Raw genomic sequence first — 16817 nt, 5'->3', positions numbered from 1 at the left:
ACCTAGAGATACAGACTGTTATACAGACCTAGAGAGAGATACAGACTGTTATACAGACCTAGAGATACAGACTTTTATACAGACCTAGAGATACATACTGTTATACAGACCTACTGTTATACAGACCTAGAGATACAGACTGTTATACAGACCTGGAGAGAGATACAGACTGTTATACAGACCTAGAGATACATACTGTTATACAGACCTACTGTTATACAGACCTAGAGATACAGACTGTTATACAGACCTGGAGAGAGATACAGACTGTTATACAGACCTAGAGATACATACTGTTATACAGACCTACTGTTATACAGACCTAGAGATACAGACTGTTATACAGACCTGGAGAGAGATACAGACTGTTATACAGACCTACTGTTATACAGACCTAGAGATACATACTGTTATACAGACCTAGTGATACATACTGTTACACTGTTAACTCAAAAAAGGTTCTGGGACACTGTAAAGTCCATGGAGAATAAGAACACCTCCTCCCAGCTGCCCACTGCACTGAGGCTACGAAACACTGTCACCACCGATAAATCCACTATAATTGGGAATTTCAATAAGCATTTTGAGACGGCTGGCCATGCTTTCCACCTGGCCACCCCTACCCCGGTCAACAGCACTGCACCTCCCACAGCAACTCGCCCAAGCCTCCCCAATTTCTCCTTCACCCAAATCCAAATAGCTGATGTTCTGAAAGAGCTCCAAAATCTGGATCCCTACAAATCAGCCGGGCTACACAATCTGGACCCTCTCTTTCTAAAAATGATCTGCAGAAATTGTTGCAACCCCTATTACTAGCCTGTTCAACCTCTCTTTCGTATCGTCTGAGATTCCCAAAGATTGGAAAGCTGCCGTGGTCATCCCACACTCTAGACCCAAACTGTTACAGACCTATATCTATCCTACCCTTCCTTTCTAAAGTCTTCGAAAGTCAAGTCAACAAACAGATCACCGACCATTTCGAATCCCACCGTAACTTCTCCGCTATGCAATCTGGTTTCAGAGCTGGTCATGGGTGCACCTCAGCCACGCTCAAGGTCCTATATAATAACCGGCATCGATAAAAGACAGTACTGTGCAGCCGTCTTCATCGACCTGGCCAAGGCTTTCGACTTTGTCAATCACCACATTCTTATTGGCAGACTAGATAGCCTTGGTTTCGCAAATGACTGCCTCGCCTGGTTCACCAACTACTTCTCAGATAGTGTTCAGTGTGTCAAATCGGAGGGCCTGTTGTCCGGACCTCTGGCAGTCTCTATGGGGGTACCACAAGGTTAAATTCTCAGGCCGACTCTTTTCTCTGTATTCACCAATGATGTCGCTCTTGCTGCTGGTGAGTCACTCATGATGCCAAACATACCCTCGTAAAACTGACTATCCTACCGATCCTCGACTTCGGCGATGTCATTTACAAAATAGCCTCCAACACTCTACTCAACAAATTGGATGCAGTCTATCACAGTGCCATCCGTTTTGTCACCAAAGCCCCATATAATACCATATAAAGCCCCGCCTTATCTCAGCTCACTGGTCACCATAGCAGCACCCACCCGCAGCACGCGGTCCAGCAAGTATATCTCACTGGTCACCCCCAAAGCCAATTCCTCCTTTGGCTGCCTTTCCTTCCAATTCTATGCTGCCAATCACTTGAACAAACTGCAAAAATCACTGAAGCTGGAGACTCAAATCTCCCTCACTAACTTTAGGCACCAGCTGTCAGAGCAGCTCACAGATCACTGCACTTGTACACAGCCCATCTGTAAATAGCCCATCCAACTACCTCATCCCAATACTGTATTTATTTATTTATCTTGCTCCTTTGCGCCCCAGTATCTCTACTTGCACATTTATCTTCTGCACATCAATCACTCCAGTGTTTAATTGGTATATTGTAATTACTTCACCACCATGGCCTATTTATTGTCATACCTCCCTTATCTTACCTCATTTGCAAAAACTGTATATAAACTTTTTTATACTGTATTATTGACTGTTTATTCCATGTGTAACTCTGTGATGTTGTATGTGTCGAACTGCTTTACTTTATCTTGGCCAGGTCGCAGTTGTAAATGAGAACTCGTTCTCAACTAGCCTACCTGGTTAAATAAAGGTGAAATATACAGACCTAGAGATACATACTGTTATAGAGACCTAGAGCTACATACTGTTGTACAGACCTACCGTTATACAGACCTAGAGATACTTATCCTCTCATCCTTTCTCCTCTCATCCTCTCATCCTCTTATCCTCTCTCCTCTTTCCTTGCCTCCTCTCTACTTCCCTCCTCTCTCCTTACCTCATCGCCCTTGTCTCCTTTCTCCTTGCCTCCATTCTAACCTAATTGTATTGGAGGAGAAGGTCCATGGTCTTGAGGAGAGAGGATGAGAGTAATTGAAAAAGGATTAATTGAGACAGAGCATCCAGTTTGCGTCCCAAATGGCCCTATAGGCCCTGGACAAAAGTGGTGGACTATGTAGGGAACAGGGTGCTAATTGGGACCCATTCCAAGCGACTGTGGGCACATGAAAGCAGAGAAAAACACAAAGCATTATGGAAGGAGAGCAGGGCTGCTTTAGACACAGGCTTTGATGCTGCAACATAAAATAGGTGTGTGTGTTAGTGTGTGTGTTAGTGTGTGTGTTAGTGTGTGTGTTAGTGTGAGTGTTAGTGTGTGTGTAAATGTGTGTGTGTTAGTGTGTGTGTAAATGTGTGTGTGTTAGTGTGTGTGTAAGTGTGTGTGTTAGTGTGTGTGTTAGTGTGTGTGTAAATGTGTGTGTTAGTGTGTGTGTGTTAGTGTGTGTGTAAGTGTGTGTGTTAGTGTGTGTGTTAGTGTGTGTGTTAGTGTGTGTGTAAGTGTGTGTGTTAGTGTGTGTGTAAGTGTGTGTGTTAGTGTGTGTGTTAGTGTGTGTGTAAGTGTGTGTGTTAGTGTGTGTGTTAGTGTGTGTGTTAGTGTGTGTGTAAGTGTGTGTGTTAGTGTGTGTGTTAGTGTGTGTGTTAGTGTGTGTGTTAGTGTGTGTGTAAGTGTGAGTGTAAGTGTGTTTGAGATCCATTATGCAAACAGGGAACTAATCAATCCACCTAATCAATCCTACAGTACTTCACTTACCCTACAGTATTACAGTAAACATCACTACCCTTCAGTATTACAGTAAACAGCACTACCCTTCAGTATTACAGTAAACAACACTACCCTTCAGTATTACAGTAAACAACACTACCCTACAGTACTACAGTAAACAACACTACCCTACAGTATTACAGTAAACAACACTAACCTACAGTATTACAGTAAACAACACTACACTACAGTATTACAGTAAACAACACTACCCTACAGCATTACAGTAAACAACACTACCCTACAGCATTACAGTAAACAACACTAACCTACAGTATTACAGTAAACAACACTAACCTACAGTATTACAGTAAACAACACTAACCTACAGTATTACAGTAAAAAAACACTAACCTACAGTATTACAGTAAACAGCACTACCCTTCAGTATTACAGTAAACAACACTACCCTTCAGTATTAGAGTAAACAACACTACCCTACAGTGCTACAGTAAACAACACTACCCTACAGTATTACAGTAAACAACACTACCCTACAGTACTAGAGTAAACAACACTACCCTACAGTTTACAGTAAACAACACTACCCTACAGTATTACAGTAAACAACACTACCCTACAGTAAACAACACTACCCTACAGTATTACAGTAAACACTACCCTACAGTATTACAGTAAACAACACTACCCTGCAGTACTACAGTAAACAACACTACCCTACAGTACTACAGTAAACAACACTACCCTACAGTACTACAGTAAACAACACTACCCTACAGTAAAAACACTACCCTATAGTATTACAGTAAATATCACTACATTATAGTAAACAACACTACCCTACAGTATTACAGTAAACGACACAACCCTACAGTACTACAGTAAACAACACTACCCTACAGTATTACAGTAAACAACACTACACTACAGTATTACAGTAAACAACACTACCCTACAGTATTACAGTAAACAACACTACCCTACAGTATTACAGTAAACACTACCCTGCAGTATTACAGTAAACAACACTACCCTACAGTACTACAGTAAACAACACTACCCTACAGTATTACAGTAAACAACACTACCCTACAGTATTACAGTAAACAACACTACCTACAGTATTACAGTAAACAGCACTACCCTACAGTACTACAGTAAACAACACTACCCTACAGTACTACAGTAAACACTACCCTACAGTACTACAGTAAACAACACTACCCTACAGTATTACAGTAAACAGCACTACATTACAGTAAACAACACTAACCTACAGTATACAACACTACCCTACAGTAAACAACACTACCCTACAGTACTACAGTAAACAACACTACCCTACAGTACTACAGTAAATAGCACTACATTACAGTAAACAACACTACCCTACAGTATTACAGTAAACAACACAACCCTACAGTACTACAGTAAACAACACTACCCTACAGTATTACAGTAAACAACACTACACTACAGTATTACAGTAAACAACACTACCCTACAGTATTACAGTAAACAACACTACCCTACAGTATTACAGTAAACACTACCCTGCAGTATTACAGTAAACAACACTACCCTACAGTACTACAGTAAACAACACTACCCTACAGTATTACAGTAAACAACACTACCCTACAGTATTACAGTAAACAACACTACCCTACAGTACTACAGTAAACAACACTACCCTACAGTATTACAGTAAACAACACTACACTACAGTATTACAGTAAACAACACTACCCTACAGTATTACAGTAAACAACACTACCCTACAGTATTACAGTAAACACTACCCTGCAGTATTACAGTAAACAACACTACTTACAGTATTACAGTAAACAGCACTACCCTACAGTACTACAGTAAACAACACTACCCTACAGTACTACAGTAAACAACACTAACCTACAGTATTACAGTAAGCAGCACTACATTACAGTAAACAACTCTACCCTACAGTATTACAGTAAACAACATCACCCTACAGTGTACTGCAGTAAACAATACTACATACTGTAGTTAGTTATGGATTCATTTTGTGTACCATCTCTGGTAACAGTTGGATGGTTATAGCTGCACATCACCATGGGGCTGTAGCCAGGCCTGAATCCTGAAACTCTGTGTAGATGGAGCCTCTAATAGCTAGCTAAACATCCCTCCAGCTGTAATGAGCCATTCTAAATAGTTATTCTGAGTTATCAAACTCCGCAGCCAGGCTATCTCAGGTGCAGAGACAGAGAACAGGCCTACTGACTGTGCACTCACTCAGATGAGATGTGACATTTGTCTGCATTCCAAATGACACCCTATTCCCTATATTAGTGCATTACTTTTGACCAGAGACCGTAGGGAATAAGGTGCCATTTGGAACAAAGCCATGGTGCAATGCTCTAATCTCAGGCCTCACACTAGCATTCATAGATTGTGATAATAACAGTACCAACATTCTGTCCTGAGGCAGACTGGTGCAATGAACCAGCATTCAGTACTGAGGCAGACTGGTGCAATGAACCAACATTCTGTACTGAGGCAGACTGGTGCAATGAATCAGCATTCTGTCCTGAGGCAGACTGGTGCAACGAACCAACATTCAGTCCTGAGGCAGACTGGTGCAACGAACCAGCATTCTGTCCTGATGCAGACTGGTGCAACGAACCAGCATTCAGTCCTGAGGCAGACTGGTGCAATGAATCAACATTCTGTCCTGATGCAGACTGGTGCAATGAATCAGCATTCTGTCCTGATGCAGACTGGTGCAACGAACCAGCATTCAGTCCTGAGGCAGACTGGTGCAATGAATCAACATTCTGTCCTGATGCAGACTGGTGCAATGAATCAGCATTCTGTCCTGAGGCAGACTGGTGCAACGAACCAGCATTCAGTCCTGAGGCAGACTGGTGCAATGAATCAACATTCTGTCCTGAGGCAGACTGGTGCAACGAACCAGCATTCTGTCCTGATGCAGACTGGTGCAATGAATCAGCATTCTGTCCTGAGGTAGACTGGTGCAATGAATCAACATTCAGTCCTGAGGCAGACTGGTGCAATGAATCAACATTCTGTCCTGAGGCAGACTGGTGCAATGAATCAACATTCTGTCCTGAGGCAGACTGGTGCAACAAATCAAAACAGCAAATTTCTTTTCATCTATTATCTTTTTATTGTGAGCAGCTGTGGGAGAGATAAAGAGTGATGGGGAGATAGATAGAAAAACAGAGCCCACAGAGCCCCAGGACAGATACACAATTACACCCAACCAAATCTTGAGAAAACAAAAAAGATAATTACTTGACACATTGGAAAGAATTAACAGAAAACAGAGCAAACTTGAATGCTATTTGGCCCTAAACAGAGAGTACACTGTGGCAGAATACCTGACCACTGTGACTGATCCAAAGCTTTAACTATGTACAGACTCAGTGAGCATAGCCTTGCTATTGAGAAAGGCCGCCGAAGGCAGACATGGCTCTCAAGAGAAGACAGGCTATGTGCACACTGCCCACAAAATGAGGTGGAAACTGAGATGCACTTCCTAACCTCCTGCCCAATTTATGACCATGATAGAGACACATATTTCTCTCAGATTACACAGATCCTTAAAGAATTTGAAAACAAAGTGAGAGAGAGAGAGAGATAGATATATATATGAGAGAGAGAGAGAGAGAGAGATAGAGAGAGAGAGAGAGAGAGGGAGAGAGAGAGAAAGAGAGAGGGCGTGGGAGAGAAAGAAAGAGAGGGAAAGAGAGAGCGAGAGAGAAAGAGAGAGCGAGAAATGGAGAGAGAGAAAGAGAGAGGGCGAGGGAGAGATATTAGAGAAAGAGAGAGAGAATGAGATAAAGAGAGCGAGAGCAAGAGAGATAGATAGAGAGAAAGAGAACGAGAGAGAGAGATAGAGAAATAGATAGATAGAGAGAAAGAGAACGAGAGAGAGAGAAATAGATAAAGCGAGAAAGCGAGAGAAAGAGAGAGAGAGAGCTGAGAAAAAGTTGAGACAGAGAGAAGGACGTGCAGATACAGAGTAATGTGTGAAATGTTTCCAAAGAGATATAGTTGGCCAACCTACAAGTCAGTCTGACTCAAATAAAACATATAGAGACTGTGGGAGTTCTAGTTGAACATCATCAACATCAGCTCAGCTGGCATACTGTACTACTGCTGAGTACTGATCAGCTGGCATACTGTACTACTGCTGAGTACTGATCAGTTGGCATACTGTACTACTGCTGAGTACTGATCAGCTGGCATACTGTACTACTGCTGAGTACTGATCAGTTGGCATACTGTACTACTGCTGAGTACTGATCAGCTGGCATACTGTACTACTGCTGAGTACTGATCAGTTGGCATACTGTACTACTGCTGAGTACTGATCAGCTGGCATACTGTACTACTGCTGAGTACTGATCAGCTGGCATACTGTACTACTGCTGAGTACTGATCAGGTGGCATACTGTACTACTGCTGAGTACTGATTAGCTGGCATACTGTACTACTGCTGAGTACTGATCAGCTGGCATACTGTACTACTGCTGAGTACTGATCAGTTGGCATACTGTACTACCGCTGAGTACTGATCAGCTGGCATACTGTACTACTGCTGAGTACTGATCAGCTGGCATACTGTACTACTGCTGAGTACTGATCAGCTGGCATACTGTACTACTGCTGAGTACTGATCAGCTGGCATACTGTACTACTGCTGAGTACTGATCAGTTGGCATACTGTACTACTGCTGAGTACTGATCAGCTGGCATACTGTACTACTGCTGAGTACTGATCAGCTGGCATACTGTACTACTGCTGAGTACTGATCAGCTGGCATACTGTACTACTGCTGAGTACTGATCAGCTGGCATACTGTACTACTGCTGAGTACCCCATATTTTGGCACTTTTTTTTCCACACTTTGTATCTTCACTCTTTTTCTGCTGATTTTCCATTCCTATTCATGCTACCTGGCTGGTCTTGTCGGACAGAGCATCTCAAATTCCTATTCCTGATACCTGCTGGTCTTGTCGGACAGAGCATCTCACATTCCCATCCCTGGTACCTGGCTGGTCCTGTAGGACAGAGCATCTCACATTCCCCCTCCAGGGAGAGAGGAGAAGGATCAGATGACATCAACAGTGGTTAGCGTTTAAGCACTTAGAGATGCAGAAAGAAGAAGGCAATGCTACAAACTCAACAGTCTGAAATAAAAGGCATTTCTCTCCGATTCAGCTCCAGTTCCCTCTTATCCTCCTGAGAAGGTAATGGCAACTCAGTGAGGCCAGCCAACCAGCGGTCCTGGGATCAAATAGTATTTGATACATTTTTAATACTTTATTGGTGCTTGATTAGGCTTGTCTGGGTTAATGGACCGATAGAAAAGTGTCAAAAGTATAAACCCCGTCCAAATGACACTCCAGGCAGGCTAAAGAAAACGTTTACATGTTTTAGAAAATATTTCAAATAGTATTTGAACCCAGATCTGCCAGCCAGCTCAGCTCTCTTCCCTCCCACTCTGGCTCTGCTGATGGCCTCAGCACTTCAGTCTATCACTGCTGAAATAAATCCTACTTCACCGCAGCACTGGGACTACACTTCAGAGCAGGTTAGAGCAGGCTGGGACTGAGAGGGAGAAGACGGGAGAGGAGAGAGGAGAGAGGAGAGGGGATAAATAGATAGGGAGAGTTGGGGGAGGGGGGGAGGAGGAGTAGAGGGGTGGGAAAAGGAGGGAAACAGAAGAGAGGATTAGAGAAGAGGGAAAGGAAAGGGAGAAGAACAGTAGATGAGAGGAAAGCAGATTTGTGGAGGATCTGTAGGAGGTATGTGTCAAGATACTCCAATCTGTCCCAGGGCCAACCAGCTCCACATGGGAGAGTGGTACTCCACAGTCATCTGACCCTCCTGTGTCCTGCCACTCTACAGTCAGCTGATCCTCCTGTGTCCTGCCACTCTACAGTCAGCTGATCCTCCTGTGTCCTGCCATAGCAGCCTGCCACTCCACAGTCAGCTGATCCTTCTGTGTCCTGCCACTCTACAGTCAGCTGATCCTCCTGTGTCCTGCCACTCTACAGTCAGCTGATCCTCCTGTGTCCTGCCATAGCAGCTTGCCACTCCACAGTCAGCTCATCCTCCTGTGTCCTGCCACTCCACAGTCAGTTGATCCTCCCGTGTCCTGCCACTCCACAGTCAGCTGATCCTCCTGTGTCCTGCCATAGCAGCCTGCCACTCCACAGTCAGCTGATCCTCCTGTGTCCTGCCATAGCAGCCTGCCACTCCACAGTCAGCTGATCCTCCCGTGTCCTGCCACTCCACAGTCAGCTGATCCTCCCATGTCCTGCCACTCCACAGTCAGCTGATCCTCCCGTGTCCTGCCACTCTACAGTCAGCTGATCCTCCCGTGTCCTGCCACTCTACAGTCAGCTGATCCTCCCATGTCCTGCCACTCTACAGTCAGCTGATCCTCCCGTGTCCTGCCACTCTACAGTCAGCTGATCCTCCCGTGTCCTGCCACTCCACAGTCAGCTGATCCTCCCGTGTCCTGCCATAGCAGCCTGCCACTCTACAGTCAGCTGATCCTCCCGTGTCCTGCCATAGCAGCCTGCCACTCTACAGTCAGCTGATCCTCCCGTGTCCTGCCACTCTACAGTCAGCTGATCCTCCCATGTCCTGCCACTCTACAGTCAGCTGATCCTCCCGTGTCCTGCCACTCTACAGTCAGCTGAACCTCCCGTGTCCTGCCACTCCACAGTCAGCTGATCCTCCTGTGTCCTGCCATAGCAGCCTGCCACTCTACAGTCAGCTGATCCTCCCGTGTCCTGCCACTCTACAGTCAGCTGATCCTCCTGTGTCCTGCCACTCCACAGTCAGCTGATCCTCCTGTGTCCTGCCATAGCAGCCTGCCACTCCACAGTCAGCTGATCCTCCTGTGTCCTGCCACTCTACAGTCAGCTGATCCTCCCGTGTCCTGCCACTCTACAGTCAGCTGATCCTCCCGTGTCCTGCCACTCTACAGTCAGCTGATCCTCCCGTGTCCTGCCACTCTACAGTCAGCTGATCCTCCTGTGTCCTGCCATAGCAGCCTGCCACTGCACAGTCAGCTGATCCTCCCGTGTCCTGCCACTCCACAGTCAGCTGATCCTCCCGTGTCCTGCCACTCTACAGTCAGCTGATCCTCCCGTGTCCTGCCACTCTACAGTCAGCTGATCCTCCCATGTCCTGCCACTCTACAGTCAGCTGATCCTCCTGTGTCCTGCCATAGCAGCCTGCCACTCCACAGTCAGCTGATCCTCCCGTGTCCTGCCACTCCACAGTCAGCTGATCCTCCCATGTCCTGCCACTCCACAGTCAGCTGATCCTCCCGTGTCCTGCCACTCTACAGTCAGCTGATCCTCCCGTGTCCTGCCACTCTACAGTCAGCTGATCCTCCCATGTCCTGCCACTCTACAGTCAGCTGATCCTCCCGTGTCCTGCCACTCTACAGTCAGCTGATCCTCCCGTGTCCTGCCACTCCACAGTCAGCTGATCCTCCCGTGTCCTGCCATAGCAGCCTGCCACTCTACAGTCAGCTGATCCTCCCGTGTCCTGCCATAGCAGCCTGCCACTCTACAGTCAGCTGATCCTCCCGTGTCCTGCCACTCTACAGTCAGCTGATCCTCCCATGTCCTGCCACTCTACAGTCAGCTGATCCTCCCGTGTCCTGCCACTCTACAGTCAGCTGAACCTCCCGTGTCCTGCCACTCCACAGTCAGCTGATCCTCCTGTGTCCTGCCATAGCAGCCTGCCACTCTACAGTCAGCTGATCCTCCCGTGTCCTGCCACTCTACAGTCAGCTGATCCTCCTGTGTCCTGCCACTCCACAGTCAGCTGATCCTCCTGTGTCCTGCCATAGCAGCCTGCCACTCCACAGTCAGCTGATCCTCCTGTGTCCTGCCACTCTACAGTCAGCTGATCCTCCCGTGTCCTGCCACTCTACAGTCAGCTGATCCTCCCGTGTCCTGCCACTCTACAGTCAGCTGATCCTCCCGTGTCCTGCCACTCTACAGTCAGCTGATCCTCCTGTGTCCTGCCATAGCAGCCTGCCACTGCACAGTCAGCTGATCCTCCCGTGTCCTGCCACTCCACAGTCAGCTGATCCTCCCGTGTCCTGCCACTCTACAGTCAGCTGATCCTCCCGTGTCCTGCCACTCTACAGTCAGCTGATCCTCCCATGTCCTGCCACTCTACAGTCAGCTGATCCTCCCGTGTCCTGCCACTCTACAGTCAGCTGATCCTCCCGTGTCCTGCCACTCTACAGTCAGCTGATCCTCCCGTGTCCTGCCACTCTACAGTCAGCTGATCCTCCTGTGTCCTGCCATAGCAGCCTGCCACTGCACAGTCAGCTGATCCTCCCGTGTCCTGCCACTCCACAGTCAGCTGATCCTCCTGTGTCCTGCCATAGCAGCCTGCCACTCCACAGTCAGCTGATCCTCCTGTGTCCTGCCACTCTACAGTCAGCTGATCCTCCCGTGTCCTGCCACTCTACAGTCAGCTGATCCTCCTGTGTCCTGCCATAGCAGCCTGCCACTCTACAATCAGCTGATCCTCCCATGTCCTGCCACTCCACAGTCAGCTGATCCTCCCGTGTCCTGCCACTCCACAGTCAGCTGATCCTCCTGTGTCCTGCCATAGCAGCCTGCCACTCCACAGTCAGCTGATCCTCCCGTGTCCTGCCACTCCACAGTCAGCTGATCCTCCTGTGTCCTGCCATAGCAGCCTGCCACTCCACAGTCAGCTGATCCTCCCGTGTCCTGCCACTCTACAGTCAGCTGATCCTCCTGTGTCCTGCCATAGCAGCCTGCCACTCTACAGTCAGCTGATCCTCCCGTGTCCTGCCACTCTACAGTCAGCTGATCCTCCCGTGTCCTGCCACTCCACAGTCAGCTGATCCTCCTGTGTCCTGCCACTCTACAGTCAGCTGATCCTCCTGTGTCCTGCCACTCTACAGTCAGCTGATCCTCCTGTGTCCTGCCATAGCAGCCTGCCACTCCACAGTCAGCTGATCCTCCTGTGTCCTGCCATAGCAGCCTGCCACTCCACAGTCAGCTGATCCTCCTGTGTCCTGCCACGGCAGCCTGTCATTATCTGCTAGGCCTATACCTGCTGTCATCTGCTCTGCTCTACACTTCAGCAATTATCCTATTCCCTCCTCTTCCCTCCTCTACTCTCTACACTGTCAACCACTCCTCTCACTCAAGGTATTATAGTGTATAAACCATGGAGACAAAATGGAACAGCTGATGGTCCCTAATGGCATATTATCTTCACTTCACAAAAGTACTGTATAGTAGCTGCATGACAGAATACAAAAGCCAAAAGTTTGATGTTACTAAAATACTGCAGTTATATAAATGGGATAGAGAGCAAACCACCAAAATACAGTGTTATATAAAGTAGTCCAACCCTATCTCTTCTTACTGTAGGTTACTGTATTATAAAGTAGTCCAACCCTATCCCTTCTTACTCTAGGTTACAGTATTATAAAGTAGTCCAACCCTATCTCTTCTTACTGTATTTTAAAGTAGTCCAACCCTATCTCTTCTTACTGTATTATAAAGTAGTCCAACCCTATCTCTTCTTACTGTATTATAAAATAGTCCAACCCTATCTCTTCTTACTGTATTATCAAGTAGTCCAACCCTATCTTCTTCTTACTGTATTATAAAGTAGTCTAACCGTATCCCTTCTTACTGTAGGTTACTGTATTAGAAAGGAGTCCAACCCTATCTTCTTCTTACTGTAGGTTACTGTATTACAGAGTAGTCCAACCCTATCCCTTCTTACTGTAGGTTACTGCATTATACAGTAGTCCAACCCTATCTTTTCTTACTGTATTATAAAGTAGTCTAACCGTATCCCTTCTTATTGTAGGTTACTGTATTAGAAAGGAGTCCAACCCTATCTCTTCTTACTGTATTATGAAGTAGTTCAACCCTATCTCTTCTTACTGTATTATAATGTAGTCAGACCCTATATCTTCTTACTGTATTATAAAGTAGTCCAATCCTATATCTTCTTACTGTAGGTTACTGATTATAAAGTAGTCAGAACCTACCTCTTCTTACTGTATTTTAAAGTAGTCCAACCCCATCTCTTCTTACTGTATTTTAAAGTAGTCCAACCCTATCTCTTCTTACTGTATTATAAAGTAGTCCAATCCTATCTCTTCTTACTGTAGAATACTGTATTATAAAGTAGTCCAACCCTATCCCTTCTTACTGTAGGTTACAGTATTATAAAGTAGTCCAACCTTATCCCTTCTTACTGTATTATAAAGTAGTCTAACCCTATCTCTTCTTACTGTATTATAAAGTAGTCCAATCCTATATCTTCTTACTGTAGGTTACTGTATATAAAGTAGTCAGAACCTACCTCTTCTTACTGTATTTTAAAGTAGTCCAACCCCATCTCTTCTTACTGTATTTTAAAGTAGTCCAACCCTATCTCTTCTTACTGTATTATAAAGTAGTCCAATCCTATCTCTTCTTACTGTAGAATACTGTATTATAAAGTAGTCCAACCCTATCCCTTCTTACTGTAGGTTACAGTATTATAAAGTAGTCCAACCCTATCCCTTCTTACTGTATTATAAAGTAGTCCAACCCTATCCCTTCTTACAGTATTATAAAGTAGTCCAACCCTATCCCTTCTTACTGTATTATATAGTAGTCTAACCCTATCTCTTCTTACTGTATTATAAAGTAGTCCAACCCTATCTCTTCTTACTGTAGGTTACTGTATTATAAAGTAGTCCAACCCTATCCCTTCTTACTGTAGGTTACAGTATTATAAAGTAGTCCAACCCTATCTCTTCTTACTGTATTTTAAAGTAGTCCAACCCTATCTCTTCTTACTGTATTATAAAGTAGTCCAACCATATATCTTCTTACTGTAGGTTACAGTATTATAAAGTAGTCCAACCCTATCTCTTCTTACTGTATTTTAAAGTAGTCCAACCCTATCTCTTCTTACTGTATTATAAAGTAGTCCAACTTTATCTCTTCTTACTGTATTATAAAGTAGTCCAACCCAATCTCTTCTTACTGTATTATAAAGTAGTCCAACCCTATCTCTTCTTACTGTATTATAAAGTAGTCCAACCCTATCCCTTCTTACAGTATTATAAAGTAGTCCAACCCTATCCCTTCTTACTGTATTATATAGTAGTCTAACCCTATCTCTTCTTACTGTAGGTTACTGTATTATAAAGTAGTCCAACCCTATCCCTTCTTACTGTAGGTTACAGTATTATAAAGTAGTCCAACCCTATCTCTTCTTACTGTATTTTAAAGTAGTCCAACACTATCTCTTCTTACTGTATTATAAAGTAGTCCAACCATATATCTTCTTACTGTAGGTTACAGTATTATAAAGTAGTCCAACCCTATCTCTTCTTACTGTATTTTAAAGTAGTCCAACCCTATCTCTTCTTACTGTATTATAAAATAGTCCAACCCTATCTCTTCTTACTGTATTATAAAGTAGTCCAACTTTATCTCTTCTTACTGTATTATAAAGTAGTCCAACCCTATCTCTTCTTACTGTATTATAAAGTAGTCCAACCCTATCTCTTCTTACTGTATTATAAAATAGTCCAACCCTATCTCTTCTTACTGTATTATAAAGTAGTCCAACCCTATCTCTTCTTACTGTAGGTTACTGCATTATACAGTAGTCCAACCCTATCTCTTCTTACTGTATTATAAAGTAGTCTAACCGTATCCCTTCTTACTGTAGGTTACTGTATTATAAAGGAGTCCAACCCTATCTCTTCTTACTGTATTATGAAGTAGTTCAACCCTATCTCTTCTTACTGTAGGTTACTGTATTATAATGTAGTCAGACCCTATATCTTCTTACTGTATTATAAAGTAGTCCAATCCTATATCTTCTTACTGTAGGTTACTGATTATAAAGTAGTCAGAACCTACCTCTTCTTACTGTATTTTAAAGTAGTCCAACCCCATCTCTTCTTACTGTATTTTAAAGTAGTCCAACCCTATCTCTTCTTACTGTATTATAAAGTAGTCCAATCCTATCTCTTCTTACTGTAGAATACAGTATTATAAAGTAGTCCAACCCTATCCCTTCTTACTGTAGGTTACAGTATTATAAAGTAGTCCAACCCTATCCCTTCTTACTGTATTATAAAGTAGTCCAACCCTATCCCTTCTTACAGTATTATAAAGTAGTCCAACCCTATCCCTTCTTACTGTATTATATAGTAGTCTAACCCTATCTCTTCTTACTGTGTTATAAAGTAGTCCAACCCTATCCCTTCTTACTGTAGGTTACAGTATTATAAAGTAGTCCAACCCTATCTCTTCTTACTGTATTTTAAAGTAGTCCAACCCTATCTCTTCTTACTGTATTATAAAGTAGTGCAACCATATATCTTCTTACTGTAGGTTACAGTATTATAAAGTAGTCCAACCCTATCTCTTCTTACTGTATTTTAAAGTAGTCCAACCCTATCTCTTCTTACTGTATTATAAAATAGTCCAACCCTATCTCTTCTTACTGTATTATAAAGTAGTCCAACCCTATCTCTTCTTACTGTATTATAAAATAGTCCAACCCTATCTCTTCTTACTGTATTATAAAGTAGTCCAACCCTATCTCTTCTTACTGTATTATAAAGTAGTCCAACCCTATCTCTTCTTACTGTATTATCAAGTAGTCCAACCCTATCTTCTTCTTACTGTAGGTTACTGTATTAAGTAGTAGTCCAACCCTATCCCTTCTTACTGTAGGTTACTGCATTATACAGTAGTCCAACCCTATCTCTTCTTGATGTATTATAAAGTAGTCTAACCGTATCCCTTCTTACTGTAGGTTATTGTATTATAAAGGAGTCCAACCCTATCTCTTCTTACTGTATTATGAAGTAGTCCAACCCTATACCTTCTTACTGTAGGTTACTGATTATAAAGTAGTCAGAACCTACCTCTTCTTACTGTATTTTAAAGTAGTCCAACCCCATCTCTTCTTACTGTATTTTAAAGTAGTACAACCCTATCTCTTCTTACTGTATTATAAAGTAGTCCAATCCTATATCTTCTTACTGTATTATAAAGTAGTCCAACCCTATCCCTTCTTACTGTAGGTTACAGTATTATAAAGTAGTCCAACCCTATCCCTTCTTACTGTATTATAAAGTAGTCCAACCCTATCCCTTCTTACAGTATTATAAAGTAGTCCAACCCTATCTCTTCTTACTGTATTATAAAGTAGTCCAACCATATCTCTTCTTACTTTAGGCTACTGTATTATAAAGTAGTCCAACCCTATCTCTTCTTACTGTATTATAAAGTAGTCCAACCCTATCTCTTCTTACTGTATTATAAAGTAGTCCAACCCTATCCCTTCTTACTGTAGGTTACAGTATTATAAAGTAGTCCAACCATATCTCTTATTACTGTAGGCTACTGTATTATAAAGTAGTCCAACCCTATCTCTTCTTACTGTATTATAAAGTAGTCCAACCCTATCTCTTCTTACTGTATTTTAAAGTAGTCCAACCCTATCTCTTCATACTGTATTATAAAGTAGTCCAACCCTATCTCTTCTTACTGTATTATAAAGTAGTCCAACCCTATCTCTTCATACTGTATTATAAAGTAGTCCAACCCTATCTCTTCTTATTGTATTATAAAGTAGTCCAACCCTATCTCTTCTTACTGTATT

General features: G+C 43.6%; 1 protein-coding gene across 2 annotated transcripts in view; it reads right to left on the bottom strand.

The window, feature by feature from the left end:
* LOC139390916 (midline 2) overlaps nucleotides 1-16817 on the bottom strand; it is a 208970-nt gene that overhangs the window by 12344 nt on the left and 179809 nt on the right. The window lies entirely within an intron of this gene.

Source organism: Oncorhynchus clarkii, chromosome 31 (genome assembly GCF_045791955.1).
Source record: "Oncorhynchus clarkii lewisi isolate Uvic-CL-2024 chromosome 31, UVic_Ocla_1.0, whole genome shotgun sequence".
Lineage (NCBI taxonomy): Eukaryota > Metazoa > Chordata > Actinopteri > Salmoniformes > Salmonidae > Oncorhynchus > Oncorhynchus clarkii.
Note: the sequence above shows the minus strand (reverse complement) of the source record. Positions and strands in the feature narration are given on the sequence as shown.